At 32.5% G+C, this 13099-nt stretch overlaps 1 long non-coding RNA gene across 2 annotated transcripts; it reads right to left on the reverse strand.

Moving 5' to 3' along the window:
- Positions 1-4632: 4632 nt before the first annotated feature.
- LOC133818466 (uncharacterized) lies at positions 4633-12630 on the reverse strand. 2 transcript variants are annotated; one of them, XR_009885909.1, is made up of 4 exons: positions 12405-12630; positions 12221-12293; positions 12047-12124; positions 4633-4894 (listed from the first exon to the last, which is right to left on the reverse strand). It is a non-coding gene; the product is annotated as an uncharacterized LOC133818466 (long non-coding RNA). The 2 variants fall into 2 exon arrangements; XR_009885908.1 differs by having other exon boundaries at positions 12047-12127.
- Between the last annotated feature and the right edge of the window lie 469 nt (positions 12631-13099).

A 13099-nucleotide genomic window follows, 5' to 3' on the forward strand; every position in this document is an offset into this window, starting at 1 on the left:
TGATTAAGTTCCTTTGATAATCCTTGAGCTAATCCTCTAAACTTCAGCTTCAATTCTTAGAATTTTAGCCAAGACCACTAAGTTTCTGTGTTTTTCTTTGGGAGAGAAAAAGAGAAAGGAAGAGAGGGTTGGTTTGCTATATTCCACAGTTTTCTAAAATCTTCTAAAATCTACCCTTAAGCAATTAAGTTAATCCCAAGGCTCGGGGGTACCAGAAACATCCTCGAGGGCAAAATAATAAAATTCCTCAATATTCCCACCTAGACTTCCTAACCTCAAATATATCTCCAATTGTTTATTTTCATAACCCCGTAATCTAAGTAACCACCCGATACCTGAAATACCCCTTGACTTGTCCAAAGTCAAGCATTAAGCCCCGATGTGACTTTCCCGCTATCTAGCTCCCTAGGATCGCCTCAAGTCGGCTGCTGCAGATTTACCCACATAATAATGTAGTTCTCACAAGTACAACATTTAATCACATTTATATTCATGTAATCATACAAGCATGCTTATCATGTAATCATGCATTAAATCAATAAATTCACACATAAACCAATTATGTCCTCCTGACATTAATCAATGCCCTTAAGCCATATTAGTGAATTTGGGTCGTTACAGATAGTCTAAGATGCCACAAAAATAAAGAATCATACTTAATAATATAGGCGGAATTAGCATTTTTATTGATAACATTAAAAGTTACATCATTAGTGCACAATTTAACCATACCCTCACAAGAGTACCCATTTCTCAAAAATAGATTTGATTTGGTAAGTATAAGTTTACCTGGCTCAAAAATGGCTTTAATGCCGGGCTTGCCAAAGAAATCGCCACTTACCAAGTTTCTACTCATTTTGGGAACATAAAGTGCATTCACTAATGTAACTTTCTTGCTGGAGGTGAAAAAGACTTCAATGGTACCTTTGCTAAGTACCTTGGATTTTCCCTCATTGCCCATTTGAATCTCATGGTTGCCCTTTGACTCTTCAAAGGTCTTGAACAATGATTTGTCATAGGTGACATGGACGGTGGCACATATATCATACCACCACCCTTTCACCTTGCCTTGGACCGCATTCACCTCACTAAGGGTAGCAACTATGTTTTCCTCTTGAGTTGCGTTCACCTTTGGTCCTTGTTGGTCTTTTCTATGCCTACACTCTCTAGCATAGTGATCATTTTTTCCACACACAAAGCAAGGAACTTTCTCACCCTTAAACTTGTTTGGGTTGGTTTTTGGACCCAAAAGTTTCTCGTTATCCTTTTTCCTTTTGTTTTTGGGATATTTTGGTTGTGACACCGCATTTTCTTTGGAAGTCTCTCCATTAGACCCCTCTACAAGTTTATCTCTACATATCGATTCCTCTTCGATTCAAATATGCTTTTGGATTTCCTCCAAAGAATAATCCTAATTTTTATGAAGGATTCTTTTCCTATAGCTCTTCCAAGTTGGTGGTAATTTAGCCACTATAACACCAACTTGAAAGGCCTCGGGAAACTCAATCTTTAAAACCTTCAGTTTGTTAACAATTATTTGCAATTCATGAATTTGAGGAAGATAGGTTTATCACCAAAAAATTTAAAATCAAAGTATTGAGATATCAAAAACTGTTTGGTACCTTTCTCTTTCGTCTTGAACTTTTTCTCAAGTGCATCCCATATCTCCTTGGCCGATTTGGTCTTGGTGTAGAGGTCATAGAGCCTATCGGATAGGGCGTTGAGGATATGACCCCTACAAAGGAGATTGTCCTCCTCCCTCTTCCTTCTTTTCTCCACCTCCTCGGGAGTATCTTTGTCGGATGGCATTGGGAGAGGTTCTAAAGTGGATTCTAGAATGTAGGCGATTTTGAGAGTGGTCAAAAGGAATGTCACCTTGTCTTGCTACCTAGTGAAATTGGACCCATCAAACTTATCCAACCTCACTAGGTCTTGATTCATGATTTTGATGGTCTCACCTTCAATTGAAACAAACAAAGGGATAAGCTTTTGAATGTTAGGAAAAATTAGATTGCCTTAATGGAAATGGTAAGATAATACAACTCTATGCAATAATATTATAAATAAATATTGATTGATTGAATAAGGTTACAATTCTATAACTGAAAATACAAATAAACTAAAAAACAAGAAGAAGAGAAGAAGAATAGAATAGTGAAAAATACAACTCAAAGCAAAATATTACAAGTAAAGTAAAAGTGTTTTGAAATAAACAAAAGAAGATTACAACTCAAAAGAAGAAATACAAATAAATAATAGAGAAGAATATGAAGATGAAGAGAAATAGAATAGAAAGAAAGAACAAACAAACAAACTAAATAGAAACAACTCTCACTCACACTACCAAAGTGAAGAGTGTTGGGAATCACCAACTTGAACAAGGTTTGAAACCTTTGTCTAAAAACTTATTTCCCCCTAACTCAAGCACTAAGGGATCTCTCACAGATTATAGGAAATGTCTTCTAACCTCAAGGTGTTTCTAGCCAAGTGCTCTAATGGATAGAAATGTTGTTTCTTTCAAGTGAGCTACAGGTTCCTATTTATAGAGTTTAGAGACACCATTTGAATTTCAAAGTCCACCATCCCCCATGGCTGTTACCAATGTTTAATTGGATTAATATGGAATTAAAAATGAGATTTGGGAGTTATTTGGGTTTTTTTGAGCCGTTCAACAAAGATTGAAAAAACTGAAGAAAAAAAATGGTCAGCTTTGGCCTGTGGCCGCGGCCACCAACATTCAGTGGCCGCGGCCACCGACCATTTTCAGCACTTAAAAATGTGTTGTTTTTCCAAACGATTTCAAACCCTCCCAAATCATTTTGTAACTCCCAAAACACATTATTGGAGTTAAAATAATATCTCTAACAACCATTTCACATATGCCTTTATGAAATTCATCTCAATATTGTGTAAAACCAAATTTACATAATAAAGGGTAATATTTAGAAGTTACAAATTTGTAACACCAAATATGTTGCATTATTTGGATATATCTCATATATCTAAATATTGTAACTCTCTATTATATGTTACAATATGTGACACTCTTTGTCACATTTATTTAATCTAAAACATTATATTATAATATAATATAATATTACATTATATTATAAAATAATATAACACTAAAGGTCAAAGGTTTTTCTAACTCACCCAAAACAGTCTTGAGGCGTCTGAATTGATCCGGGACAACCAGAATAATATGAGTTATCACCTAGTGAATCTATGGTTCATGCCTACCATGATCTTACATAGAACCACCCTACACGGTGGTCACGACCCTAATAGTTTTATGGTCGTAGGAATAACGTGACAATAAAAATAACTAAAAAGGAACAAAAATATGAGAAAATGACTAGAAAACTTACTGTGAGGTACTAGATTTGAGATTCGTAAAGTTTCAGGCGAATCTCAGTCTTAAATCTAAGAAGATGATGCAGCAATTCGTCTACTGGTTGAACCGGGACAGAGTTGTTTGTCGGTTGAATGGAAAAAAGTCTTGTTGGAAATAGGTGGACTCGAAGGTGTATCAATCGCTAGAGAATCTCGTCAGCAATGGTGGACATACAAAGCTCTATTTTCTTTCTAGTTTGAAAGTATGGGATGAGTAAAGTTTGGAAATGAGCATGTTGATGTATTTATAAGTTGAAAATCCACTATTTGATCCAACGGTCCACAGTGGGGATCCCAAGATTATCCCCATCCGACGATCCTGGATGATGCAGGGGCATTAACTGGCCTAATCGAACATTAAATCTTGGATTCGTCAATCCATAATCTGCATCTACCTCATCCAATGGTCCATTTTAAAAATCTCAAGACTATCCCCATCCAACAGTTCCGAGTGTTGCAAAAGCATTAAACAACCCACTCAAGTACCCAATAAACCTTTTTCGTACAGACGGGACATCCCGAGAATTGCGCTGACACTCCTCGGTTACCTGAGCAATCAAAAGATTCTTTCCAGATCTTTAGGGCACGAGTGGCACATACACACCATCAACCTGAAGACACGTGTCTGAAACGTTAAGAATTTGAAAGGATGGGGATCGCCCAAATGACCCCCAAGTAAATGAACCTGACTCTTGGTATACAAACCGAGATATTTGAGATTGATCCAGGAGAGCGAGGCAAGTCTCCACTGTGCGAACACAAATGAAAACGTGGGGGGTTAATGTTATCCCTGTTTTCCACCCGTGACACATGGCATGACCCAATGGGTCAGTGGGCCCTCTTAAGAGGTCCGGGCCCATCCTGAACCTGGTGAATGAGGAAGGATGAAACCCCATATTGCCCAACCACCATGGAACCCAACAATGTTCAATGGATCACCTTCCTGATCCCGACCAGCCTACATCCTCTGGGATGCTAATTGAGGTCGCAGAATAACTAGTCGATGGAGACAGACCTTATCAAGATTTCAAGGGGGATACTCAATGTCCTGATGTCCATCTTGGCAAATGAACTTGAGTCCTGGTGAATGAACCATGAACCAGGACTCCGGTAAATGAACCGGGACATTAGTAAACAAATCCGAACCAATTTCTAGATAGGGCAATGTAATGACCTGATTAATTCTAAGACCTCAGAGCATTAAAAACTACTAAGACATGGCTACTATTTTGGAATACATTCAAGAAAATAATAGAACTTTATTATAAAAATTCAAAATACGGGATCCCATTGTTATTACATAAAACATAAAGAAAACATAAACCTATAATTATTTGTTCAAACACTAGATGCGGAAAAATAAATACATAAATTTAAAAGACTAAAAATATAAACTTCATCCTCGATCTTCTAGCAGTCCATCCATTCAATCCATCCCCAATACACATGCCAAAACTGACATGAATCCATCACACCATCCAAACTTATTTTCATGCACCATCTAAAATAAAAAGAATGAATCTAATGTTCAACAAAGAAAATCTACTAAAACATATCATAAATCATAAGGCTATATCATAAAAATATATACTATAAAATATATGACGTAAAAACATATATCATATAGGAGTACAATATTAATGACCATTAACTCATTACCGTATCATGTGATAACCCATCTAGGTCATCTGTCTACTAATTGAGGTAGGGTAAATCATAACTCTAATCTATGATAATGATAAAAATCTTGGGATTTGATTTGCTATCTAAGCAACTATAATACCCAAGCGACTATAACATAAAATATATTCATATACATATATAACATAGCACTATAACATATCATATCATATAAACATATCATAACACATATAATCTAACTTATTTTCCTTACCAAAATTGTGATATTGGAGACAAGAACGAGATTGGAAAACTCCTAAAATCAACAATAAGGATCATGAGTTTCTAAAGACATGAAGATGAAAAAGAGATCTAAACCATCAAGATAGAAACTTACTGAAAAACCTTAAGTTTTAAGAAACTTAAACACCTAACCAAAAACCATAATAATGAGTTAAGATCTGAAAGAAAATAAAAGAACTATGATGGATTAAACCTAAGGATAAGAATACCTTGAATGGACTAGAACTTTGATCTACACCTCGATACCGAAATAACACTCTATCTTACTTCCCAAGTGTTTACAAAATCTTAGATTGAAAAAGCTTTTTAACCCCAAAACCCTAGTGTTTTCTCTCTTAGAATAACTCAGCAGCTTAGAGGCTCTGAAGAATGCTTGAATGAAATGGCTGAGTACTAGTAACTATTTATAGAGTTCAATGAGTGAAACTAACCCTTTTTAAAATGAATAATAATCGAATAAATTTTAATTTTCGTTTCAACATATGCCCAGAACTCAGTCAAAAATGTTCAAGAGCAAGTCCAAGTGGTTGAGGGTTATTTCTAGCTCGGTTCTACCAAGTTTTTAAAAATCACCCAAAGGCCGATATATCGCCCTACCCTAGGCGATATATCGCCTATACTTATGCCCCAAGCCTCCGTGGTTTCGTTCGTGCGAAGTCTACGTGTTTTCCGTATCAACCTTAGGCGATATATCGGCCCTATAGCTGCGATATATCAGCATACACTAATATTTTAAACATGTTTTTGCACGTTTTTAGCATATTTGAAGTTTGGTAAAACAGATGTGTCTGGGTAAAATGTAATCCTAACAGCTGCTAGAAGGTTCTAGAGCTTCTAGATTTATCATTTATTAATTTATTTATCTAAAATCCTTAAATCCTTATTAAACATGCATGTAACAAGTGTCACGCTCTTAATTATTCTATCTAAACCTTAGGTTATAATAAATAATATGTCTAGTACCAGCTATATTAATCAAACCTTATGCTAAAATTAATATTTCTAAACTATAGGTTAAACTTGTAAAATCTATAACTATTTTGATGAGTTTCCAACTAAATCTCGGCTTGAACCAATAACCACGAAAACTATAATACTACAAGCTACTACAAGCCTACTACAAGCTACTACTATCTAGCTAAGTAAAATTTCGAGATGCTACAGACAAGCCTAGCTAGCCCCAAAGCTGACCTATCCTCATGAAATTCGGCAGTTGGTCTCCTCAACTAACTTTCAGAAGAGGGTATGCACAGAACGTACACTTTTCCTAAGAAATAGTACTGCCACTACTCTAATAGATCCTACCCCTAGGATTCCCTAAGAAGCCCACGCGGACTAGTCAGAGCTAACGTACAATGGGCAGTTGTAAGGCTTGGCCACGCCCGAGCCAACCCAATGAGCCCAGAGTAACTACATTTTATTATGTAACATTCTTTGTATTATGGCTCCATTAGCGAGCAAACTGTGATTACATCCCTATTAGGCCCGGATTAATCAGGCCCAAGTCCACTGCATTTTACTGCCTATAAATAGGGTCATTTGTGCACTGGAGCAGGGATCCGAGAATTTTCTCTTATAACCAAAAGTCTTTTAAAACTTGTAAAGTCTTTTAAAACTTGTAGAAAACTCCATTGTTAGAAACTCTCTAAAGTCTAATACTATTGACTCGTGGACTAAGATTCGTTAATGCCCCAACCATGTAAAAACTTTGATTGTTCATCTTTAATTCTTTCTTTGCAGCTCTTACTTCTTAATAAATTTCTAGTTTTCGAAAAACTCTGTAAACAATATGATATAGACTTTTGCTTTCTTTTGAACTATATTGGTAATCTTTGGTTTTTTTTAATGTTATTTATATTTGCAATTAGTTCCCGTTAGTTAGTAGTGTTGTTCTTTTAGTTAGAATTTGGTTTCATTTTGGATTTATGATATATATATATATATATAGATTTCTGAGTTTCTAGAATTTTGACAAATAATGTATATTGAGAGGTTTTATGTTTAAAAATTACTAATGCAATTTAAATTTTCTAGGTGTTTGGAATATAATGATTATTTATTCTTTTATGAATGTTTTAATGTCTTTCAAATTATGATATGCTTCGTTATGTTTCATATATATATATATATATATATATATATATATATATATTAATTTTGTTGTGGTGTTGTGTGTTTAACCTCATTCTTCAACAGTCGACTATTTAAACACTATTTTATGAGGTATGTTATTAATTTTTTTTGGCAATTTACGGTGATGTTTTTATTGACATAAGTACCTTTTTATGGCTGTGATTATGTTATATTCAGTTTATGGTGTTGTTATGTTTATATTGAGTTACCTTTGCCATTTTTTAGCCTATTAAACTTTTCGTAAAACAAAAATTGTGGGACCATATTTTTTGGTTGGTCTTTTTTCCTTGGTTTAAAAAACTGATGGGTATGTGTTTTGCTTTGTGTTTTAGGTAACTTAGTAGCCTTTTAGGCAGATGCTCTTGCTCTTCTAGTAGCGCTGAAATGAGTCAAATTTTAGGATTCTCAGTTAATTTAGTGTCTTCAGATTATCTTTCTTGGGTTTGGCTCTAAGTAGCAATAGTGTTTATCATTATGAATTGTGTGTATTTTCTTACTAAGAGTCAAGCTTTGTTGTCTAATCTTCTAGAGGCATCTCTCTTGTGTTGGTTGCGATTTTAATATTGTGACCTATGAATTGGTTTAGCATGCTCTTTGGCTAGACAACAAATTTTCTTAGTTGGAAGAGATCCTTCTTCTAATCTCTCACAAAAAAAATATTATATGCCCTGGGTCTCTTTTCAGTTGCCTTATTTGGACTAGCAATTAAAATTTATAAAAGAAGACAAACTAAAATTAACTTGGACTAACACGTATTTATACTCTTCTTTTTGCTTATAAAGGGTGCATAACTATAAGGTTTAAATTAGGGATTTTTTTTTTTAAAAAAATACGTAAAATACAAAATAATTACAAAAAATATCTTAACAAATTGTATTTATAAAATTGTCTTGTCACGTCATTAAAAAATACTTAATTTTAAAAATAATATACCTAAATGGAAAAGTTCACGGAATCCCACATTTTCCATTTTTCTGAGTTTTCAAAAGTTACATTTTGTTTACTTACAATGCTTATAAGTTACTCATTGATTACTTTTTTCATAAAAAGCTTCATTTTTAAACCATATTATTTCATATAAATTTTTGTTACCTTTAAAGTTTATTTGTAGAAAACTTGTTATCTTAAGATACCAATTAATCATTTTTAGGTTATATTATAGTATTTTATTATTGAAGAAACTTTTCGGTTACCTGTATAACACATTACTATATAGTTTATTAGCAAAATTTACGTTAGTATACTACATAGGGACATTTTAAATAAAAAAGTTTTGATACATTTTTGGTTCACTCATGTAATTTATATGTGATTAATAATAGTTTTTTTTAGTATAAAAAAATAATAGATTTTTTATTAACCAATCAAAAAATAAACTTAGAAATTACTTTCGAAATATAATAAAAAAATACACATTTTGGTCTCATAAATAATAAAACACCATAGTATAACCTTAAAATGAGTTATATTTTTAAAGGTAATTAATCAGTATCTTAAGATAGCTAATTTTCTATAAATATGTTTTGAATAACATAAAAGTATCTTAAACGATAAGACACTATAATATAACCTAAAGTCATATTTTTAAAGGTAACTAATTGGTATCTTAAAATAGCTAATTTTCTACAAATAGATTTTGAAGGAAACCCAAAATATATAGGAAATAATATGATCTAAAAATGAAGCATTTTATGAAAAAGTAATCAATCAGTATCTTATCTTATCGGTATCGTAAATAACCAAAATAGTATTTTTAAAAATTCATAAAAATAGAAAATATGGAATTTCATGAACTTTTCAATTTCAGGTATATTATTTTTTAAATGCAATACTTTTTAATGAAGTAGCAAAATATTTTTTTTAAATACAAAGTTGTAAGTGATTTTTGAAATTAAAATGTAAAAACAGCATAAAATGTAAATTTCTCTTTGAATAAAGGCATAACACTAAAAAATTTCATAAAATTTACACCCAATTAAATGAAATCACGTTAAGGGTCACTTCATTTATATTGTATTTAAATATTAAACAGAATTGAGACTTCATTGCTACAGATAAAAAGTATATATCATCCAAGAAAATGACAATTCCTTTTCCACATTTTTTTAACAAACAATCGAAAGGGTCAGCTTTCATTTCCCATTAATTTTTAACTTGGAAGAGTCTACAATTAATAAGGGTTAGCATTCATTTCCCATTAATTTTTAACTTGAAAGAGTTTACAATTAATTAATTATATACCTTAGAGATGACTCAAATTTTACCAACCGACAAATGAATAAAGAAAAATTATGGAAAACAAATAGAAAGTAAATATAATTGGATAAGATTATATAGAGTTTTTTTCATATTTACCTGTTTTTTTTAGACATACTTAACTAAATATACCCAGCATCAATCTCTTAACTAAATATACCCGGTTTTATAGCTGTAATTCCTATATTATAGCTGTAATTCCTATATTACCCTTACTCAAATACACATTCCGGTTTTATAGTTATATCTTCTTCATAATTGATCAAATACTAAAGTATAGGTGAAAAATCTCTTTGACATACCCGAACACAAGCTAAGATTACAAACTTGGGAACAAGGAGGGGTGAGTATTTCGATTGAGGCGTTGTCGAAATACTTGCGTGGAGTGGTAGAGCACCGTCGAAGAATCGCCGAAGTATCGTGGTTGAGCGGTTGCCGAAGTCGCCGACGTTGGTAAAAGGGGAAGCTCGAAGGTCGAATTGGAGAACGTGGTGGGGGGAATCGTGGGGAGAAGGAGAATAGACTGTGATATGTAAAAGGGTATTATGGGGAAAGAGTTTAAAAAACTGGGTATAAATGAAAAGGTTTTAAAAATTGGGTAAAAATTAAATGTGTTATATAGAATTGGTACTGCATCTAATTTCTACTTTTTATTATTATACTTCTAGAGAAAAATTCATAAATTACAAAACATCCCTACATATATTCCAAATAAACCCTAACATATGATTAAGGTAAAATTCTAAGTTCTAGATTTGTTAAGATTAAAATAAAATTAAAATCTTAACTTTTGATAGAAAAATCTCAAAAATTACCAATTGTTGAAAACTGCCTTGTTTTGTGACAAATTCTTAACTTTGGAAGGCTATGTGGAATTGTAATCCACAGTAAAAAGATAAACTAACATACTGTTAGTTTATACAGTTAGTAGTTAAAGTTAGTTAGTGTGCATCATGGTTATTTTAGTCATTTTGTTCTCTATGACTTAGTTATAAAAGGGACTCGGGATACACATTATATAGTACTGTAATTCATATTGAATTAGTGAGTTGAGAGCCTAGATAGAGAGATTGTGAAGCTGTGAAGAAGTGTTCAGCCGATTGATTTCAAGAAGACTCAAGAAAGAACTCGAATTGAGTTCTTGGAGAAGTTTGAGACTAGTGATGCACCTAACATTGTTATCTTTGTAATTTCATCTCTTAAATCAATAAAAGAGACTACTCAAGAGAGTGAACAGGAAGTAGGTCCTTGGTTTGGCGGAACCTGTATAATTCTTGTGTCTTTACTGCATTCTTGTTCATTGTTATGTTTTGCTGACTTTAATTACTGTAGCATTACCTTAGCAATTTTATTGTTTGATTGTTTCTTGCATTATTTTGACAGTTTTATTAGTTATTGCATTGGTGTTTGTGTATTGCTGAGTTCTGTGTTGTAGGAAATAATTACAACAGGCTATAATATTAAATCTTTTAACCCAAAAATTATCAACTTTTACATAGCCTTTCTTGGCTATTCCAAGAAAACCCTTGTTCATTTTTAGAAAAAATTACACATTTTGCCTAGGTGAGAAAAAGTGTTGATTACATCAATCCATTTTTATCTTTTGGTTTTTCTTAAACTTTGGCTAAGCATAAAACCTAAACCATTTGTCATTTTGGTCACAGTTTTCTTAGGTCCAAACTAGGATATATCGATACTCATCTCCCCAAATTTTAGGTTCAAAAGACTATTTTTCTAAGGCAAACACCTTTCTAAAATACAAGGGTCAACCTAACCAAAACACAGTTCCAGATTTTTTTTTGTCAACTTTGGCATTTTAAAAATCTCATAATACTCATTATATTTCCACAAAAAAATTCAGATTTTCACCTTGACATTCCGTGAACATTTTTACAAAATTCAGCAAAAAAAAAATTAATTTACCCAATAAAAACACTACTCAAAGTTCATAAATTCAAAATACTAGCATTTTCTAGATTTGCACCAATTTCACAAAATACACATAACTCTTGATACAAAATATTTTAGAGCATTTCAAAAGCCTAAGGTCAAGTACTCTTTCTATACAATATATTAATAGAGTTTATTTTCATGAAATAAGTCATTTTAGGACTACTTGATCCTTTGGTTGTCAAGAAATTTTTTTGGCATTAAGCATATTTTCACACAATCTATTAAAACTTTAGATTCCAAGCTAAAAAACACAACCATAGTCATGCATGCATCATCCATCCACATTAAACACATTATTAAATACCAAATAAAAGATTTAACAATAAAAACAACACATGCAACAGATCATAAGACAAAACAAAACTTGAACACATCACAAGATTTTTACCTCTCCTTAGTGCAAGCTTAGTGTTTGGAGCTTTATAAGTTTCGGACCCAACTCCCCTAGCTCACAATACTTCAAAATCTTCTAAAAATATCACAAGGGTCAGATTAATTATACTAAAAATAAATGAATAAAAATTCAGGGCGATTGAAATTTTTGAAACCCTAATGTAGTTACCTCTTTGGATGCTCAAACTCTACATGCATGTTCTTGGAAGTCTTGCACAAACTTGGGATTGATTCTTGAACCTCTATAACTCGAAAACATAGACTTAAGTGAGTAAAACCTTAGAAGGAAATGGAGAAGAAATATCCAAAGGCTCGATATAGAGAAGGAAAGGAGAACGCTCAAGAACACTTACCCTTTGTGGCATTATTTTCTTAAGCTTGTTTCAAAAGTTTTAATGGAAGTTCTTCTCCCTAGAGAGACAGAGAGAGAGAGAACCCGAAATGAGGGAAGGAAAGAGAGAGAGTCTCTGAATTATTTGTGAGATGAAAATGAAAACAAGATAGAGGGAGGAGAAGATAAGTTCTGGGTAGGGAGACAGAGAGTGATAAGAAAGAAATGATGATTTCCTTTTTACAATTTTTTTGGAATTTTGTTGACTAAGTGTAGAAAGAAGCTATTATCACATGAGTGATTTGACCATTCCTAACATCCTCTCACTACCCATGGACGGCAACCTCTCACACTTCATTTTTTTAATTTCAAATAATTGCTAAAACCAAGCTTAAAACCTTTTACCACAAGTGGTATTTACCCACTCTATAATCATCACAATAATTAATTCTAAATTAAGATCTTACTTAACAAAATTATGTGACACAAAACCTTAGATAATATATCACATGAATTTAATTACCCTAGGGTTCATTAGTGGTATATTATTTTATCCATTAATTCCCACAATTAAGCTTAATAAGCATTTTCTCTCTAAAATGCAAATTAAAATTCTTTTCCAAGAATTTCGTTAAAATGAAACTTTAAGAAAATTTATCAACGTCTATACCCAAATAATTTTTTCCATAATTATTAATTTTCCACTTAAATATCTGA

The sequence above is a fragment of the Humulus lupulus genome, chromosome 2, assembly GCF_963169125.1.
Source record: "Humulus lupulus chromosome 2, drHumLupu1.1, whole genome shotgun sequence".
NCBI classification, from domain to species: domain Eukaryota; kingdom Viridiplantae; phylum Streptophyta; class Magnoliopsida; order Rosales; family Cannabaceae; genus Humulus; species Humulus lupulus.